Source organism: Octopus bimaculoides, chromosome 13 (assembly GCF_046866305.1).
Source record: "Octopus bimaculoides isolate indiv1 chromosome 13, ASM4686630v1, whole genome shotgun sequence".
NCBI classification, from domain to species: domain Eukaryota; kingdom Metazoa; phylum Mollusca; class Cephalopoda; order Octopoda; family Octopodidae; genus Octopus; species Octopus bimaculoides.
In genome coordinates this window covers 18940200-18957667 of record NC_142940.1, presented here as the reverse complement: position 1 = coordinate 18957667, position 17468 = coordinate 18940200, and the positions used below count along the sequence as shown (strand labels likewise).

Below are 17468 nucleotides of genomic sequence, written 5' to 3'. Positions count from 1 at the left end.
AGCGACGAAGCGCCAACACAAAAAAACTTTCTTTTCCAACCAATTCATTAAGTTTCACCAATATTATCACATACATTTTATTCTCTGTTTCAGATCAGTTTTATATTTCTGCCGCTTTTCCTATTTCCTGTCATATTGGTTTTAAACTTTGGCAAAGGCCAGCAAATTCAGGGGATGGGTAAGTCAATTGCATCGACCTCCTGTCCTCAACCGGTACTTATTTTATCGACTCCGAAAGAATGACGGGCAAAGTCAATCGCGGCAGAATTTGAACGTAAAGACGGACGAAATGCCGTTAAGCTTTTTAACCCGGCGTGCTGACGATTCTAACGATTCTGTCAGTTCGCCGCCTTAATTTCCTGTCTGATTCCAAATTTTTACACAAGACCAGCAATCTATATCGACCCCAATGTTCAACTGGTATTTATTTTATGGACTCCGAAGGAATGAAAAGCAAAGTCAATCTCGGCGGAATTAAAACTCAGAACGAAACGCCGCTAACGATTCTTCCAGCTTACCGCCTTAACTTCTTGTCATATTAAATGAGTTAAAGACTCAACTTCCATTGCATAAACCAGTGTTTCTCAGCCTTTTTACCCTTGCGTAACCCTTAAAATAAATTACGTTTCAAGAAACTCCTGCACACAAAAAAAAACTATATACCATATCTTTCTCATATTTTTTTCATCGTAGTTCACATGGTAAATATCATATATCTAAGGCCAACAGGTTTTGGAGTCTGACGATACGCTACATATGTATATATATATATATATATATATATATATATGTGTGTGTGTGTGTGTGTGTGTGTGTGTGTGTGTGTGTGGTGTGTGTGTGTGTGTGTGTGTGTGTGTGTGTGTGTGTGTACTCTTTTACACTTTACTCTTTTACTTGTTTCAGTCATTTGACTGCGGCCATGTCGAGAAAATCGACCCCAGGACATATTCTTTGTAAACCTAGCACTTATTCTATCGGTCTCTTTTTGCCGAACCGTTAAGTTACGGGGACGTAAACACACCAGCATCGGTTGTCAAGCGATGGTGGGGGGACAAACACAGACACACAAACACACACACATATATATATATATATATATACATATATACGACGGGCTTCTTTCAGTTTCCGTCTACTAAATCCACTCACAAGGCTTTGGTCGGTCCGAGGCTATAGTAGAAGACACTTGCCCAAGGTGTCACGCAGTGGGACTGAACCCGGAACCATATGGCTGGTAAGCAAGCTACTTACCACACAGCCATATATATAATCATATATATATTGTAATATTGTAATATTACAATATTACAATATCACAATGACCAATAATATGTTGTACTTGTATAGTTATATTACGATCATGTTTAGTCAGTTCCATCTACTACCACCAATCAACAAGGGAGACTTGATCTTCTAGAAATGGCAACCCAATCTCCCTCAAGTCCCGGTCAGGATTAACAATTAAACGATATAAGGTCGTGCTTAGAACAGCCCACGAAGTAAAAAATACAAACTGCTACTGCTGGGCTCAATGCCGGATTTATCATGGTGCAAATAGCAAATTAAAAGTGTTACGAATTTGTATATTTTCTTCTTCCCTTCGATACAAATAAATCATTTGTTTCTTTTGCTTTCACCAATTTAATGTTAAGTAAAAACTTTAGAACAGTTTATATGTAATACAGTTCTATATTTAAGAGATGAGGAATTATGTACATTATTTACATTATTTACATTATTTACATTCGACGGATATTTGTCCTCATCTTGTTTGTTGTTAACACAACGTTTCGGCTGATATACCCTGCAACCTTCATCAAGTGTCTTGGAGCATATGCCGTAGTGGTTAAGAGCACGGGCTACTAACTCCAAGATTCCGAGTTCGATTCTAAGCAGTGACCTGAACAATAAAAAAAATAATAATAATAACATCGAAAAATACCTTCGGAATGAGAATCCGGGTTCGAAATTTCCCCCAAGACACCTGAAGAAGGCTGGAGGGTATATCAGCCGAAACGTTGTGTTAACAACAAACAAGATGAGGACAAATATCCGTCGAATGTAAATAATGTAAATAAGTTTATATGTAATAATATGTAATAATATTACATGTAATACATATTAGCTTAAAAGTCTGTGCGGACTTTTAAGCTAGCTCCTGCGGAAGGCTAATTGGGTCTGCGGCCCAAGACTAAAGAGAACTAAATAGCATGACTATAATACGCCTATAATGACTATATGCCCCGGTGGTGCTTGATCAGAGGTGAAGGACGGATGAGAATTAATTCTGTAATGCAATCATTCTTTTGTTCCAGTCCCAAGTTGAATTCCAACTGCTGGCCAATTTGTCCCAGAGTTGTTATCTCGATGTTAAAATTAACGAAGCGAATGTCATTTATCTCTCCCTTGATCTCTGACGTCATCTGACAAGCGCCAACCAAGATGGTGTAGATCAGCCAAGCTTTACTTGCTAGAAACAGCGGCCCAAATGCTTTTAAATCATATCCAAATGCTGGATGTTCAAGAACCAAATGAAGGGCAGATTTTCAATCCTGGGATCATCATGATTCCAAAAAGATCTATGTAGAGCAAATGTAAACTGAGATCCAGGGGGCTCAGACGGACAGACAGAATTTCGCTTTTATTATTATAGATATTGTGTGACATACTTGGGTTTAGTCTGGAGATAAAAACTAAATTTTTTAATCTATTATTTGACATTCAGTATTTGAGGAATCTTGATGCCTTGTCAGTTTGACAATTGAAGGATCGAGGGAGTACCATTGTTGGGTTAGGTCAGCCATAAGCAACCTGCAGCCTGCGACACTTTCTAAATGGCACACCAAACGAAAACTTTTCTTGAAATTGTTTTATTAATGCAGCCCATCTGATAATGAGCCATGTCTTTATGCGGCCTGCTTCTCGAAAAAGGTTGCCCATATAGGCCTTGGATATCAGTTCGCTTTTGTCTGTCTTGCTCAAACTGTTGTCTTTAAACGAAAATATGGACAATGCAGTTCTAGCCACAATGCCTGGAAGTAAGATGTGATGGTCATAGTTGGAGTTCTTTTGATCATAGCTCTTCTCATTCAGACCTCGTTAGGGGCAAAAGAATAACAAACAAGAACTTCAGACCGAGCACGTAGATAATGTTTTCTAGAAACGTTTTATCTTTTTATCTTTTGCCTGTTTCACTCATTTGACTGCGGCCATGCTGGGACACCAACTTAGCCTAGTACTTATTCTATCAGTCTCTTTTTGCCAGGGAACGCAAACGCACCAACACCGGTTGTCAAGTGGTGGGGGACAAACAGACACAAACACACACACACACACACACACACACACACATATATATATATATATATATATATATATATATATATATATATATATATATATATATATATATATATATACGACGGATTTCTTTAAGTTTCCGTCTATCAAATCCACTTACAAGTCTTTGGTCGGCTCGGACCTATTGTAGAAGACACTTGCCCAAGATGCCATACAGTGGGACTGAACTCAGAACCATATCGCTGGGAAGCAAGCTTCGTACCACACAGCCACACTAGCGCCTATGTCTGGAATTTTTTTTTAAATGAAAGAACAGATACGATGGTTAAGGATGGAACTTCGTTGATCAGAGTTTTGTTTATTCAGAGCTTGCTTCGGATTAAACAACGACAACCGATTGTTTTATTGAGTTGATTTAAGATACGCTTTGTTTTCCTTTCATTTTCACACTCTTTTCGTCTTAGAGAATTATTATTAACGATCTTAATACTTAACTTGTTGTTTAGTCTCTGGTCAGCCCTGATTGAAAAGATCAATGATCAAAGATGACTTATTTGTGACCTTCACTATCTCTTCTTTTCTTTATCTGCACACAGTATAGATAGGACTGTATCACTGGTTATTTTTATAAAGACAGTACGATGTGACTTGAGGGTTAGTTAGCTTTTGTTACTATCAGGTTAAACGATCATGCAGAGATTCTTTCGTTAATGAAAAGTGTGATACAGAGTATAAAAACGGTTTTAACGAATATCAATAAAATAAGCACCATCGATATACCAAAGGAAGTGGACTCCACTTCCTTTATAAATCTGTGATCTTGTTTTCTCGAGAAGAAATTATTATTTATTTAGCGACTGAAAGTAGCATAGTGGTAGAAATTACAGAACGCTGACCCAAATTCCTCCTTCAAAGTAGTTAGATTTGATAAACATTATACCCTACAGCTAGCTAAAACAGATTAGACATGACTGTGTTTAAGATATTTGCTTTGTAATTACATGATTTCGGGTTCAATTCCACGGCAGGGCACCTTAGGCATATGTCTTCTACCATAACCTTGGATCGACCAAAACATTTTTGAGTGTGGAAGTTTATCGAATAGATTGTTTCTTTTCATGAGCGGCAAACTTAATCCGTTGCCATACTTATCACCATCAGCCGGTCCCTGGATTTCTTTAGAGGAATTCACTCTGTTCAAGACAATCGAACCAGGTCTCTGATAGCTTTACCTTTTCCCTCTACCAACGTCGAAAGCCCTGAAAATATAGACATGAGCTCTGCCCTTCCTCTTCTGATTAACCCATTAAGAAGGAAAGAAAACAAATCTCCCAGAACTCTATTACAAATACCACTGGCAGATCTGGTGCTTTCTCTCGAAGGTTGTTGAATTTTGAAATTAATTGTCTTGATCGTAGACACAATAAAATGCCACAACGGAAATTAGTCTATTAGAAGGTTTAAATACCTTATTCTCTCAGAAGGAAAACTAAATTATATTGTTACACTTACAGTTTCCTGTATCCTGCCTTATATTACACCCTGGTCAATTTTTCGAACAAAAGACATAATGCTGACAGCAACAAGCAAGGAGATACTAAGTTATCTCTTTGCAGATTGACACTCTGATAAGCAACAACTTAATGGTGACTTCCTTTATCGTTAACAGAATGACTATACAAAACCATTGTTCAACAGAAGAGTCTTGCTGTTTCCTTTGAAACTAAAAGCGTAATACACTCACTCACACTAACAGCAACAACTTCTTAATTTCTTTGCTGCCTCCCACAATTCAAATATTGCTTCACTTGCCACTTATTGTCAACCCAGCTGCTTCATTCCTTTGGTTTACACTTTCTTTTATCTTCTGCGTTTGATCTCCTACACAAATCTTGTTTTCTTTTTCTTGTTTTTCCAAATTGGTTTCTAACGTACGTAGACGGTCAAGCACTTGAGAGAAGAGCATAGTTAATTATGATTACTCCAGTGCATCTATCCTCGTTTATCACACGGGTTTAGCTTTTTAAAAAACGTGATAAATGAATCATCACACACTTTTGTAAATGGAACCAATGATAGACCATTTGACACAAAACTCGCTTCCACTGTCACGTATTTCCTTGATCATCTCTACCTTTTCCTGTAGAGAATACACTTGTCTGCGGCGTTTATTAGGATGAAATGCCTTCCTATGTAATCTGTTCACTTGATGGGGACGAGTACGTCAATACGCATAAAACACAGCCACCCAGCACGGCCGTGTAAGCACAACCGATAATCAATGCATTCTGGGTATCTGAGCATTGTGAGTGATGTCTATGGTGCGTTTTTGCGATAGAAGCATAATCTTGTCATCACAGAACAACCTGACACCGTAACATGGTTGGCAATTGTGTACCGGTTTCACCTCGATCAGTAATGAATGAAACGGTTGTAAGCGAGGCTGCCATTTGCTAGTTCGATGTTTAATCTATTGACCATGGAAGGATGAAAGGCAAAGGTTGAACAAAGATTTAAAGATTTAAAACATCGTACACAATGTAATGAATTTTAGAGACTACGAGAGAAAGCTTCTTCAAGCCCAATCTTCTTTCAGTCTACAGACTACAACCGAAAATTTGAAATACATTGAGAATAGAAAATGAAATTGCTATTCGAGACAGCTTGCCAACCAGTCCAGGAATCGAACCTACGATTTTATATTCGTGAACCCAACACTCTAACCATAAGGTCGTATGAGTCGAGCACTGGGGTTCAATGTAATCTACTAGCGTCCCTCCCCAAAAATTTCAGGCCTTGTGCCTATAGTAGAAAGGAAAATTATATATATATATATATATATAAAGTTTTAGACAAACCTTTGTGATAGTGGATTTTCATCGATGAGTTCTTGAAACTTGGTTCTTTTCTCTAAAACTATATATTTTTATATATATTTTAATCTATAAGACTCAATTTAATTTTAATTTTTTATAAATTGATTTTAATTGAGCTTTTACCTGTAATTTTGGATTTTGTCCCTAATATTATTTTATATATATATATATATATATATATATATATATATATATATATATATACATACATATACACACACACACACACACACATATATATATATACGGCAAATAAGAAAGTGGGGAGGGTATAAAATCGTCAGACACCAGCTGGTAAACATTCCAGTATGTCTATTCAAATGTATTGGATGAATCCGCATACATGTATTAGTGGTACAGATTATCAAGTTGAAAAAGTTGGTAATTGCATAAACAAGGGTGTGGAAGCATATAAGCATATAGAAACAAGTAATTGAGCAAATTATATATATGTATATATATCCCAATCGATAAAAATAAAGGATAAAATAAGCAATAAAAGAAAAAGAGGAATATATATTCGAAAAGTTTGTAATGGTTGCTACCAGAACAGATGAACTGATCAGCGTGTTTATGTCTGCCGAACACCTAAGACTTGGCATTTAAATATTTCCATTGTTACACTGAGTTTCTCCGCAGAACTCTTTACTTCGAAGGGCAAAGGCTAAATATTTTGCCGAGGTATACATAACATCTAAATCTTTCACCGCTCCTCCCGTTAGCATCTTGCTTCACTGCTTTTCCTTTTGAAAATCAGATTCAATTAAAAAAATACTTGTATTTCGTTTATACTTAAACGAAGATGTAGGCTTGTAATTTTTTTTTTTTTTTTAAATATTCTTTGCCATATGCGTAAGAGTGGCTGTGTGGTAAGTAGCTTGCTTACGAACCACATGGTTCCGGGTTCAGTCCCACTGCGTGGCACCTTGGGCAAGTGTCTTCGGGCCGACCAAAGCCTTGTGAGTGGACTTGGTAGACGGAAATTGCAAGAAGCCCGTATATATATATATATATATATATATATGTGGTGGGGGTATGTGTTTGTGTGTCTGAGTTTGTCCCCCCAACATCGCTTGACAACCGACGCTGGTGTGTTTATGTCCCCGTAACTTAGCGGTTCGGCAAAAGAGACTGATAGAATAGGTACTAGGCTTATATAGAATAAGTCCTGGGGTCGATTTTCTCGACTAAAGGCGGTGCTCCAGCATGGCTACAGTCAAATGACTGAAAAGAGTAAAAGAGTATACCAAATGCTTCGAACAACGTTCGAGTCTGGTATGTACTTTTGTTTGTTGACGAGAAAAAGACATAAGAGGACTTAGGCTTATGGAATATGTTGCTTCATATTAGCAGTGTAAGTTAAGCTTCCCTGTGAACAGTTTCTTATATATCAATCTGAGTAAAAAGTAAGCAACATTTTGAAACATGAAATTCATCACAATATTTTTCAACAACGCGGAAATTTTATTCATCAAAGTAAGTATCATTACAATCAACACATTTTTGCCAACGAATTACAAGTTAGTTTATTTCGGTAACATAAAAATCTGGAGTTCTGGAGCTGATGAACTCTTTGAACGAACTTTCAACATCGGTTTGATTTTTGAACACCTCTCGCAGGAAACCATTAATGTACTCTAAAAAGTAGTAGTCGGTAGGACAAAGGTCTGGGGAATAGGTTCGGTGGGGAAGAACCTCGTAGCCAAGTTCCCTCAATTTCTGGAGAGTCATTAGTGAAACATGTGGTCGAGCATTATCATGAAGAATGATTGGCCCTCTTCTGTTGACCAGTCTGGAACGGGGGGAGTAGCAGTTTTTTGTTCGTTTTGTCAATTTCATGGCAATGTTTCTGCAGTATTAGTTTATCCGGGTTTTAAGAAGGTACAGTGGACAAGTCCAGCAGTACACCACCAAACAGTCACCATAACCTTCTTTTTGAAGAGATCGGGTTTAGGGAATGTGCTTCATTTTGGTGCAACCAACTACGAAGAACGTCTTTTATTATTGTACAGAATCCACTTTTCATCGCAAGTTACAATACAGTCGAGAAATGGATCGGTCTGGTTACGGACAAGAAGCGACGAGCAAATTTCGTATCTGTGCATTTTCTGATTTTCATTCAAATCGTGTGGAACCCATTTGTCGAGCTGCTTTGATTTTCCGATCGCATACAAATGGTTGCAGGCAATTTTCTGGTTAATTTGAAGTTCTTTTGCTGGTTCTCGGGTGGGTTTACGTAGATCTTTCTCAACGAGGGTCTTTAATTGACCGTCATCGATGACAGATGGGTGTCCCCTACGCTTGCGATCTTCAAGGCTCAGGTACCCACTACGAAATCGTTTAAACCATTTTCGTGCTGACCACTCACTGGTCATTTTCTCACCAAAGGCTTCGTTGCTATCGCGAGCAGTTTCAACTGCTTTGCGTTCTTTTTGAAACTGAATAGCAAAATTGCTCGAATATCGCGCTCTGGCAGTTCGATTTCAGATTATTGTAACAACAGTGAAAAAATATCAATGTTAATTCATTAATATATTTGGGCAAGTCTATGTCTGTATTATCAGACAATTACAAAAAGAAATTCAAATACTCCATGGTTCAAAACGTTGCTAACTTTTCACTCAAGCCGATATATCGCCAGTGGAGTAGTACTTAGCTATTGAACTTGGGGTTTTGCTGTTTCACAAACCGTTTAACGAATAATTGGGATGGCCAACTAAATAACGTATATATTTTTTTTATTTACGGAGAACCAAAGATGGTGGTATTTCTAATTTTATCTTTAAATCAGTCTATTCTAGGAAATTGTTATAGTAACTAGATTCAAGATACTTCTAATTGTTGATCAAATTTTTTAATACTGAAAGCTGGTAACGTGAACCCATGTTTATATAAGCTTTCCTGAAAGGGTTGTATGAGCAAGTGCGTATGTATAAAAAGTGACATCCCGGAAATTAACCAGTGCTAATTTTGTCTACGCAGTGATTCCAAGGCTGAAAGAACTAAATATTTAAATATCTTTCCTTACTTTGTCTAGTGCAGGCCCATAATCATTTCTAAAATACCTAACCTATCATCTCTGTACAAAAATAATACAATCCTATAAGATCGCATATATCAACACAGTCAAGCAACTATATTTACACTAAGTGAATTTTGCTATCTTTTGACACAGGCCGAATCTTTGCAAAAAAAAAAAGAAGTCTGCATTAGAACTTCTATATTATCATCATCTGAAGTGCAGTAAATAATTTATATTATAAAATATATACCTTAATGTAAATATACATATTACACACACACATATGTATATATATACACACAATTTCAAATTTTGGCACAAGGCCAGCTACTTCTGGAGAGGAGATAGTTGATTACATCGATCCCAGTGTTTCATTGGTGCTTAATTTATCGACACCAAAAGGATGAAAAGCAAAGCCAACCTTGAGAACATAAAGATGGACAAAACGGCACAACATTTTGCCAAACATGCTTCTGCCAGCTCACCTCTATATATATATATATATATAGGAGTGGCTGTGTGGTAAGTAGTTTGCTTACCAACCACATGGTTCTGGGTTCAGTCCCACTGCGTGACACCTTCGGCAAGTGTCTTCTGCTATAGCCTCGGGCCGACCAAAGCCTTGTGAGTGGATTTGGTCGACAGAAAATGAAAGAAGCCCGTCGTATATATCTATCTATATCTATATATATGTTTGTGTGTCTGTGTTTGTCCCCCCAACATCGCTTGACAACTGATGCTGGTGTGTTCACGTCTCCGCAACTTAGCGGTTTGGCAAAAGAGAACAATAGAATAAGTGCTAGGCTTACAAAGAATAAATCCTGGGGTTGATTCCCTCAACTAAAGGTGGTGCTCCAGCATGGCCAGTCACATGACTGAAACAAGTAAAAGATTAAATGATTATAAACACACACGACGGTCTTCTTTCAGATTCCATCTACCAAATCCACTCAGAAGGCTTTGGTCAGCCCAATGCTATTTATAGAAGACATTTTCCCAAAGTGTCATGCAGTGAGACTGAACCTGCAACCATGTGGTTGGAAAGCAAGCTTCTTACCACACAGCCATGCCTGCACCTATGTTGTTGGTTTCTTATGTTGATGTTAGTCATATGCAGTAATTTTTAGATGTAATTACAAATTATTTTTTGTGCTGTTGTTAAATATGGGAAGGTGTAAATTTATCACAAAGATCTAAAATATTTTGTTTTGCTTAGTATAGAAATATGATGTTACAAGGATATTTGGATGCAATTTTTAGTAAGTTAATTGAAATTAATTATTGATATCAATAATATTGGTTTCAACTTTAGGCACAAAGCCAGCAATTTGAGAGGAAAGGAGTAAGTCGATTTCATTGACTCCAAGCGGTACAACTGGTCCTTATTTTTGCAACCCAAAAAGATGAAAAGCGAAGTCAATCTAAGTGGAATTTGAACTCAGAATGTAAAGATAAACAGAAAGTCATTAAGCATTTCAACCAGCATGTTAGTCCAACCCATGCTAGCATGGAAAGCGGACGTTAAACGATGCTAACAATTCTGTCAGCTCACCACCTTATTGATATCAATAATATTAGTTACAACTTTAGGCACAAAGCCAGCAATTTTAGAGAGAAGTGTCTCAGTTGATACACTTCAGATTTTATCAACCTTGAAAGGAAGAAAGGCAAAATCAACTTTGGCAGAATTTGAACTTAAAACAGAGCCAGAAGAAATGTCAATAAGCATTTTATCCAATGCACCAATAATTCTGCAGTTTGCTGCTTTATTGATATCAATAATGATAAAAATGATTAAGTAATAATAAGTTTAAACAAAAGAAGAACATTTGCACTCAGTGCTATATCATATACAACATACTCAAGTAATTTTATATCAAGGAAGCATACATCCCTAAGCTCAAAGTAATTCAAACACAACATAAGCCAAAATTTTGAAAGCACTTCACCCTGTAGCTTTCTATATTTTATTCAAAACAAATAATAGAAGATTTGATTCATTTAGCAAAAATATTCAATAAAATTTATTGCATTTTGTTAGATATTATGGGTTAGAAGATTAATTAGAAATGGTTAAGGAGTTAATTTAGGGTTTAAGATTATGATTAATGATGGTTTAGCTTTAGAGTTACGGATTATTGTTCAGGGTTGAGGAAAGAGTTGCATGTGGTTCTAGCATTAAGATAAAGGTATAAGATTGTGACAGGCGTAAAGTAAGAATGGTGTTGAAATTCCTTTGGTAAATCCACAAAATTCATATTTATATTGTATGTGCAAAAAATGAAATGGATTGGAATATCTTATTTGTTTTTGAAAAGTTTCTATTTCAAGCCATAAAATCTAGGGGTACTTGGAGATTAAGATTTTGCAAAATTGTATAGATTTAAACAATAGAGGAGAAAATTAAAAAATTAAGACATACATTCTTATAAACATACACATCTGTAGACAGTGACATATTGTGTATGTCAAAGTTTATGAGACCATTACAAAAACTGAATATTGGACAAGACTGACATGGAGATAGAATAAAATAGAAATGAATTTGTAAGAGGGTGGATCTTCTCTGCTTCCATAGCACCAAAGACTAAGTAGCAGGGTCATACATACATAACATACATATATATATATAAATTTAATGAATGGAGTAAAACGCATATGTTAACTGCAGTTAACATATGCGTTTTACTCCATTCATTAAATTTATATATACTCAAGTACCCAAAATATCAAGGAGTTTCTACCTTATAAACAGGAGTTACACCACAGTTATTTTGTGATCTTTGCTACCCTGGTATCTATTAACCAATTTATTTTGTCCGAGTTATTTATTAATTAGGAGAAAATAAATACATATAATAACATATATATATATATATATATATATATAATAATATACAGGGTGGGCCAAAAGTCTCCTGCAAAATAAGCTCAATATGCTCCAGAATTGTCAAAGACATGATTCAATTTTCCTAAAATTATATAAAATAAAAGATGAATACACATGTACTTGCATGTGATGAACAAAATGAATAATAATAATATAAATTAAATGCTTTGGTGTGTGTGACTTTTGGCTCACCCTGTAATATATATATATATATATATATATATATATATATATATATATATATATATATATATATATATATATATATATATGTATATATATATATAAAGTTTAACCTTTTATTCTTAATTTTTTCTTTCCTAATTTTTTCATTCCTAATTTTTTCCATTCATAATTTTTTCATTCATATTTTTTATTATTACGTTTGTAGAAATAAATAATCTTGTATTTTTCTATTATTCAATTGATCTTTAATCATAATTAAATAAACGTCTTTAGCTTTAAATAGTATAGCTTTAACTATTACACCGGTTAAATATGTACTAATTTTATCTTCATTATTATTTTAAACTTAAACTTCGTTCAACTTGTATTTAAAACAATGATAATTTAAAACAATGATAATTTAGGTAAGATGTTTTTTGTATATAATATACATGTTATTATTATGGATGAAGGGATGATTATTGAATGGTTATTATTTTGATATTATGATATTTTTTAAATAATTTTTCTATCTTTATATAATAAGTATTTCATATTAATTCATTTGGTACTTATTGTTGGTTGAGATATATATCTAATTATTGTTCTACTTACGATCTGACGAGTAGCTATATTTTTGAATAGAACTTATTTTCGATAATTTCAATTGATTTTAATCGATTTAAATTTCTTTTCTATTTGAAAATTGGTTATGAAACACGTGTAATCTTTTTATTATATTTATCTTATGATATTTACTTTACTTTATATTATACTCATTTATTGTGCTTTTAATTATTAATTTTTCTATATGTGATAGTGGATTTTCATCGATGAGTTCTTGAAAATTGGTTATTTTCCCTAAAACTATATATATATATATATATATATATATATATATATATATCAAACATACATATAAGGATCAGCTTTATGAATATGAAAATGTTTAATTTTATTTCTCAAAGTAAAACACATTTAATAAAAACACAAGCAATTGTAAAAAAATATAAGACAAGAAAAAACAAAAAAAAAACAGCAAAAAATTCAAAAGTAACAGTTGCAAAAATTTGAATATTAGAAAATGTTTAACTTATTGAAAGCACAAAATTTTGTCAGAGAACTTTACTAAAATTCCAGATTATGTATAAGTAATACTCCCAAATGCATCTTATATTCCAAAACAATAAAAGGAAAATACCTTTAATTTGTGTACATGTTCACAGTATTTTAGAGCAAAAAAAAAAACAACCATTTCTTCATTTTATGTAGGATTTATTGTCAAGTTTCTGAAATTTTAGCATTTAACAGCTATTATTAGTATCCGTGTGTGTGTGTGTGTGTGTGTGTGTGTGTGTGTGTGTGTGTGTGTGTGTGTGTGTGTGTGTGTTTCTTCTTTCATTTCACTTACAAGGACATCTGAATTTTAATCAAACTGAAAAAGTTGAAAAATTATTATATGTCATATACAACAGAACTATGTATCGTGCATCAAACCCACCTCTTTCCTGTTGTTAGAATAAGAAACTTTATTGTGCATTCAGATTACTGTCAAATGTGCATTCAGATTATTGTCAAATTTATTCATGTTGTTTTGAATTATTCATGTATTTCAATGATGTTATTGTTTACTTTTTAGAATGACATGGTAGGGTAGGTGTGATAGGTTGGATCTGGCCAGTTTGAACATAAAACAGGTAGAATATTTGGGCCAGATATGGCCAGTTTGAACGCCAAAGGCTTAAACTAAAATAAAACTTTGTTAATTTCATTACTTTCAAGATTCTTCTAATACTTACATCATCAATATTCATTTCATTTCATTTAATTAATCGTAATAAATTTACTCAAGTATACAGGAAACAGAGATTGGATATGAATATCATTATTAAATATCATTATTGCGTTGCTTTCTTATTATTATTCAAGACACCATCATCGTTGTCATAGACCATAGATGGATAAAGGGCAAAGTCTACTCCAGTGAGATTTCAACATTTACATTCTGACTTCAAATTTTATCTCCAATCAGATTGATGTTGTCTTCCAACAACCTAGACTGGAGAAAACAAGTCAAGCACCATTCTAATGATGAGGTTTTACCCTTGTTCTTGTGTTAGAAATTTAAAGAGAATATATCGAGTGCATATCTTAAAAGGGTCTTGCTCAATAACTTTCTCTCACTTCAGACTTAATAATTATATAAGCATCGAATTTCTCAACCTTATACATCTACAATATATAACATCTTAGCAATTGCTTCATCATTACTTTGGTAAGTACGCCTTGTGCTTTGTTGAGGAAGCCTAATACTAAAACACAACCAGAGTTGTCTCCCATGCTGAATGTTCGTCTATTCTTCACTGCATTTCTAATTAACATTTCTAATTAAAATTTTTTGCTGTTCATCACACTGAAGGCATTGACACTAACTTTATGGTTTCCCTAAATAATTAACTTCAGTGATTTATATTACTATTATTATTATCATTATTATTATTATTATTATTTTAAATATACAAAAACAGGCTACTTTTCTGGCCAAAATAAATTATTGCATTTCAAAGTGAAGATGAGAGATACGAAGAAACCATTTTGTGTTAGTTGGTCTTTTAAGTGAAATAGCAGACAGTAGATAACCTCTACCCCCACCTACCTATGCATAAACTTTTATACATATACATACATATATATATATATATATATATATATATATATATATATATATATATATATATATATGTGTGTGTGTGTGTGTGTGTATATATATATATATATATATATATATATATATATATATATATATATATACACCCATACACACTTCACTTCTCAATGCTTCTTGAAACCAAATAAGCAATACATCATGTATTCTTTCCACTGGCTTTTCAGTTTCACTTTCCTTGTGGTGGTGGTGGTGGCAGCGGTGGTTGGTGGTAGTGGTGGTGGTGGTGGTGGTGGTGGTGGTGGTTCGTTCTGTTACTTTCCTCTTCCATTCCCTTGCATGTTTCTGCTAGTTTCTGTGTTGGCAATAAACTATAAAAGAGGTGGAAACAATACAAAAAAAGAAACAAGCAAAAAAAAAAAAGTAAACAAAAAGATATTCGCCAAAACAGGAAGCAACAACAACAACAACAGACAAGTCAAGAGAATGGAGCTGATAAGAGAGAAGAAAGCCAAAGATTAAAGCCATTTAAAAAGGAAATTTATTTGTAACCATTAGCAGCCAAGCAAAGTAGCTCGATATAAAAGACGATGATTTCTAACATAGATGCAAGCATGGCTGTGTGGTTAAGGAGCTCAGTTTGCAATCATGAGGTCTCAGGGTCGATCCTACAGCACAGTACTTTGGACAAATGTTTTCTAGAAAAGCTCTGGGACAATCAATGCTTTGTCAGTAAATATGGTAGACAGAAACTCTGTGGAAATCCATCATGTATAATGTGTGTGTGTGTGTATGTGTGTACCTTTTGTGATTTGTGCCCTTGGAGCCAGTTCAAAGCGAGCAAAACTAAGACACAGCTCATGAATTGAGAAGTGCTCATGTATAATATGTGTTTGCATGGGCACCTATTGTAGTCGGTGCCCTTAGGGCTAGTTTAAAGAGAGCCAAACTAGGACACAGCTCATTAATTGAGAAGTGTTGCATCGCTGAGCTGTGGGATGAAGCTGAGATGTGGAACATAAAGCTAAAAGTGATGGTGCTAAGTTAAGTGAATAAATAAGAATGGTTTCAAATTTTGACACAAGGCCAGCAATTTCAGTGGAGCGGGCAAGTCAATTACATCAACCCCAGTGTACGACTGGTACTTATTTTATTGACCGTCCCAAAACGATGAAAGGCAAAGCTGATCAAAATTGTACTCAGAACATAAAGATAGACAAAATACTGCTAAGCATTTTGCCTCATGTGCTAACGATTCTGCCAGCTCGCCATCTTAATAATAATAACAATGGCTTCAAAGTTTGGTACAAGGCTAACAAGTTTACAGAGAAAGGACTAGTCAATTAAATCAACCCCCAGTACTTGGTTGATGCTTTATTTTATCAACCCAAAAAGGATTTAAAAAAAAAAAGACAAAGTTAACATCAGCAGGATTTGAACATGAAGCATAAAGATAAAAGAGATAGTGCTAAGCAGTTCGTCCAGTGTGATAATGATTCTATCAGCTCGCTGCTGCAAAGAATGAGTGGACATAAAACCAGGTTCTTTCAAAGCAAATGTCTTAACTCTTTTAACACCAACCCACCTGAAACCGCCTCAGGCTCTATAGTACAAATGTCTTGTTTTCAAAAGTTCTGAATTAAAATCTTCTACCAAAACTTAGTCACAATTTATGTTCCTAACACTAGCTTAATGATAACTAAGTTATTTTACTCAATTGTTTGTTATATTAATATTAATTGAAAGAAACACAAAGTATCTCAACAGAAATGTGGTAACAAAAGGGTTAAGCACACAGCTATGCTTGCATACAATAATCCTTTGTATGATAGGCACAAGGCCTGAAATTTTGGAGTGATGAGGGGGTGGGAGCACTGGTCAATTTCATCAATCCCAGTAGTTAACTGGTGCTTATTTTATTAAACCCAAAAAGGATGAAAGCAATATCAACCTTGGTGGAATTTGAACTCAGGTTGAAAGACAGATGAAATGCTGCTAGCTAAGCATTTTGTCCAGTGTGTTAATGATTCTGCCAGCTCACTGCCTTATAAGGAACCTGTCCATGGTGTTGTGAAGTGTGACTGAAAACAGGTTGTGGAACAGCAGGCGTCTTAACCACACTACTATACCTGCACACATGGACACACACACATGCATAAACAAACAACGACAATTGTTCCTGATTTTGACAGAAGACTAGCAATTTTTAAGAGAGGTGATTAAATACCCCAAACTCAAGTATTTGATTGGTATTTCATTTTAACAAACCCCAGAAGGATACAAGGCAAAGCCGGGCCTCAGTTAGTTTTGAACTCAGAACATTAAGAGGAGTGAAACAAATGCTGTAAGGCATTTTTTGCCAACACACTAACGAGTCTACCAATTCAAATACAAAAATAACATTCAGCAAGATAATTACTTTCACAAGAGACTCACAGACACACACAACTGTGCCACATATTTTCATTGTTCACTAAGTGCATATCAACAATCTAAAACTGTATATCAATTACCAATTGCAATGGCACACAGAAGTTATTGCTTATCATA

The 17468-nt window shown here is 34.7% G+C and overlaps 1 protein-coding gene across 1 annotated transcript in view; it reads right to left on the bottom strand.

Annotated features, from left to right (window-relative positions):
• Positions 1–13183: 13183 nt before the first annotated feature.
• Positions 13184–17468, bottom strand: part of LOC106880401 (very-long-chain 3-oxoacyl-CoA reductase-B) — a 42480-nt gene continuing 38195 nt past the window's right edge. The window contains exon 11 of the mRNA XM_014930320.3: positions 13184–15289. The gene's annotated coding sequence lies outside the window, so the exon portion shown is untranslated. The remainder of the gene's footprint in view (positions 15290–17468) is intronic.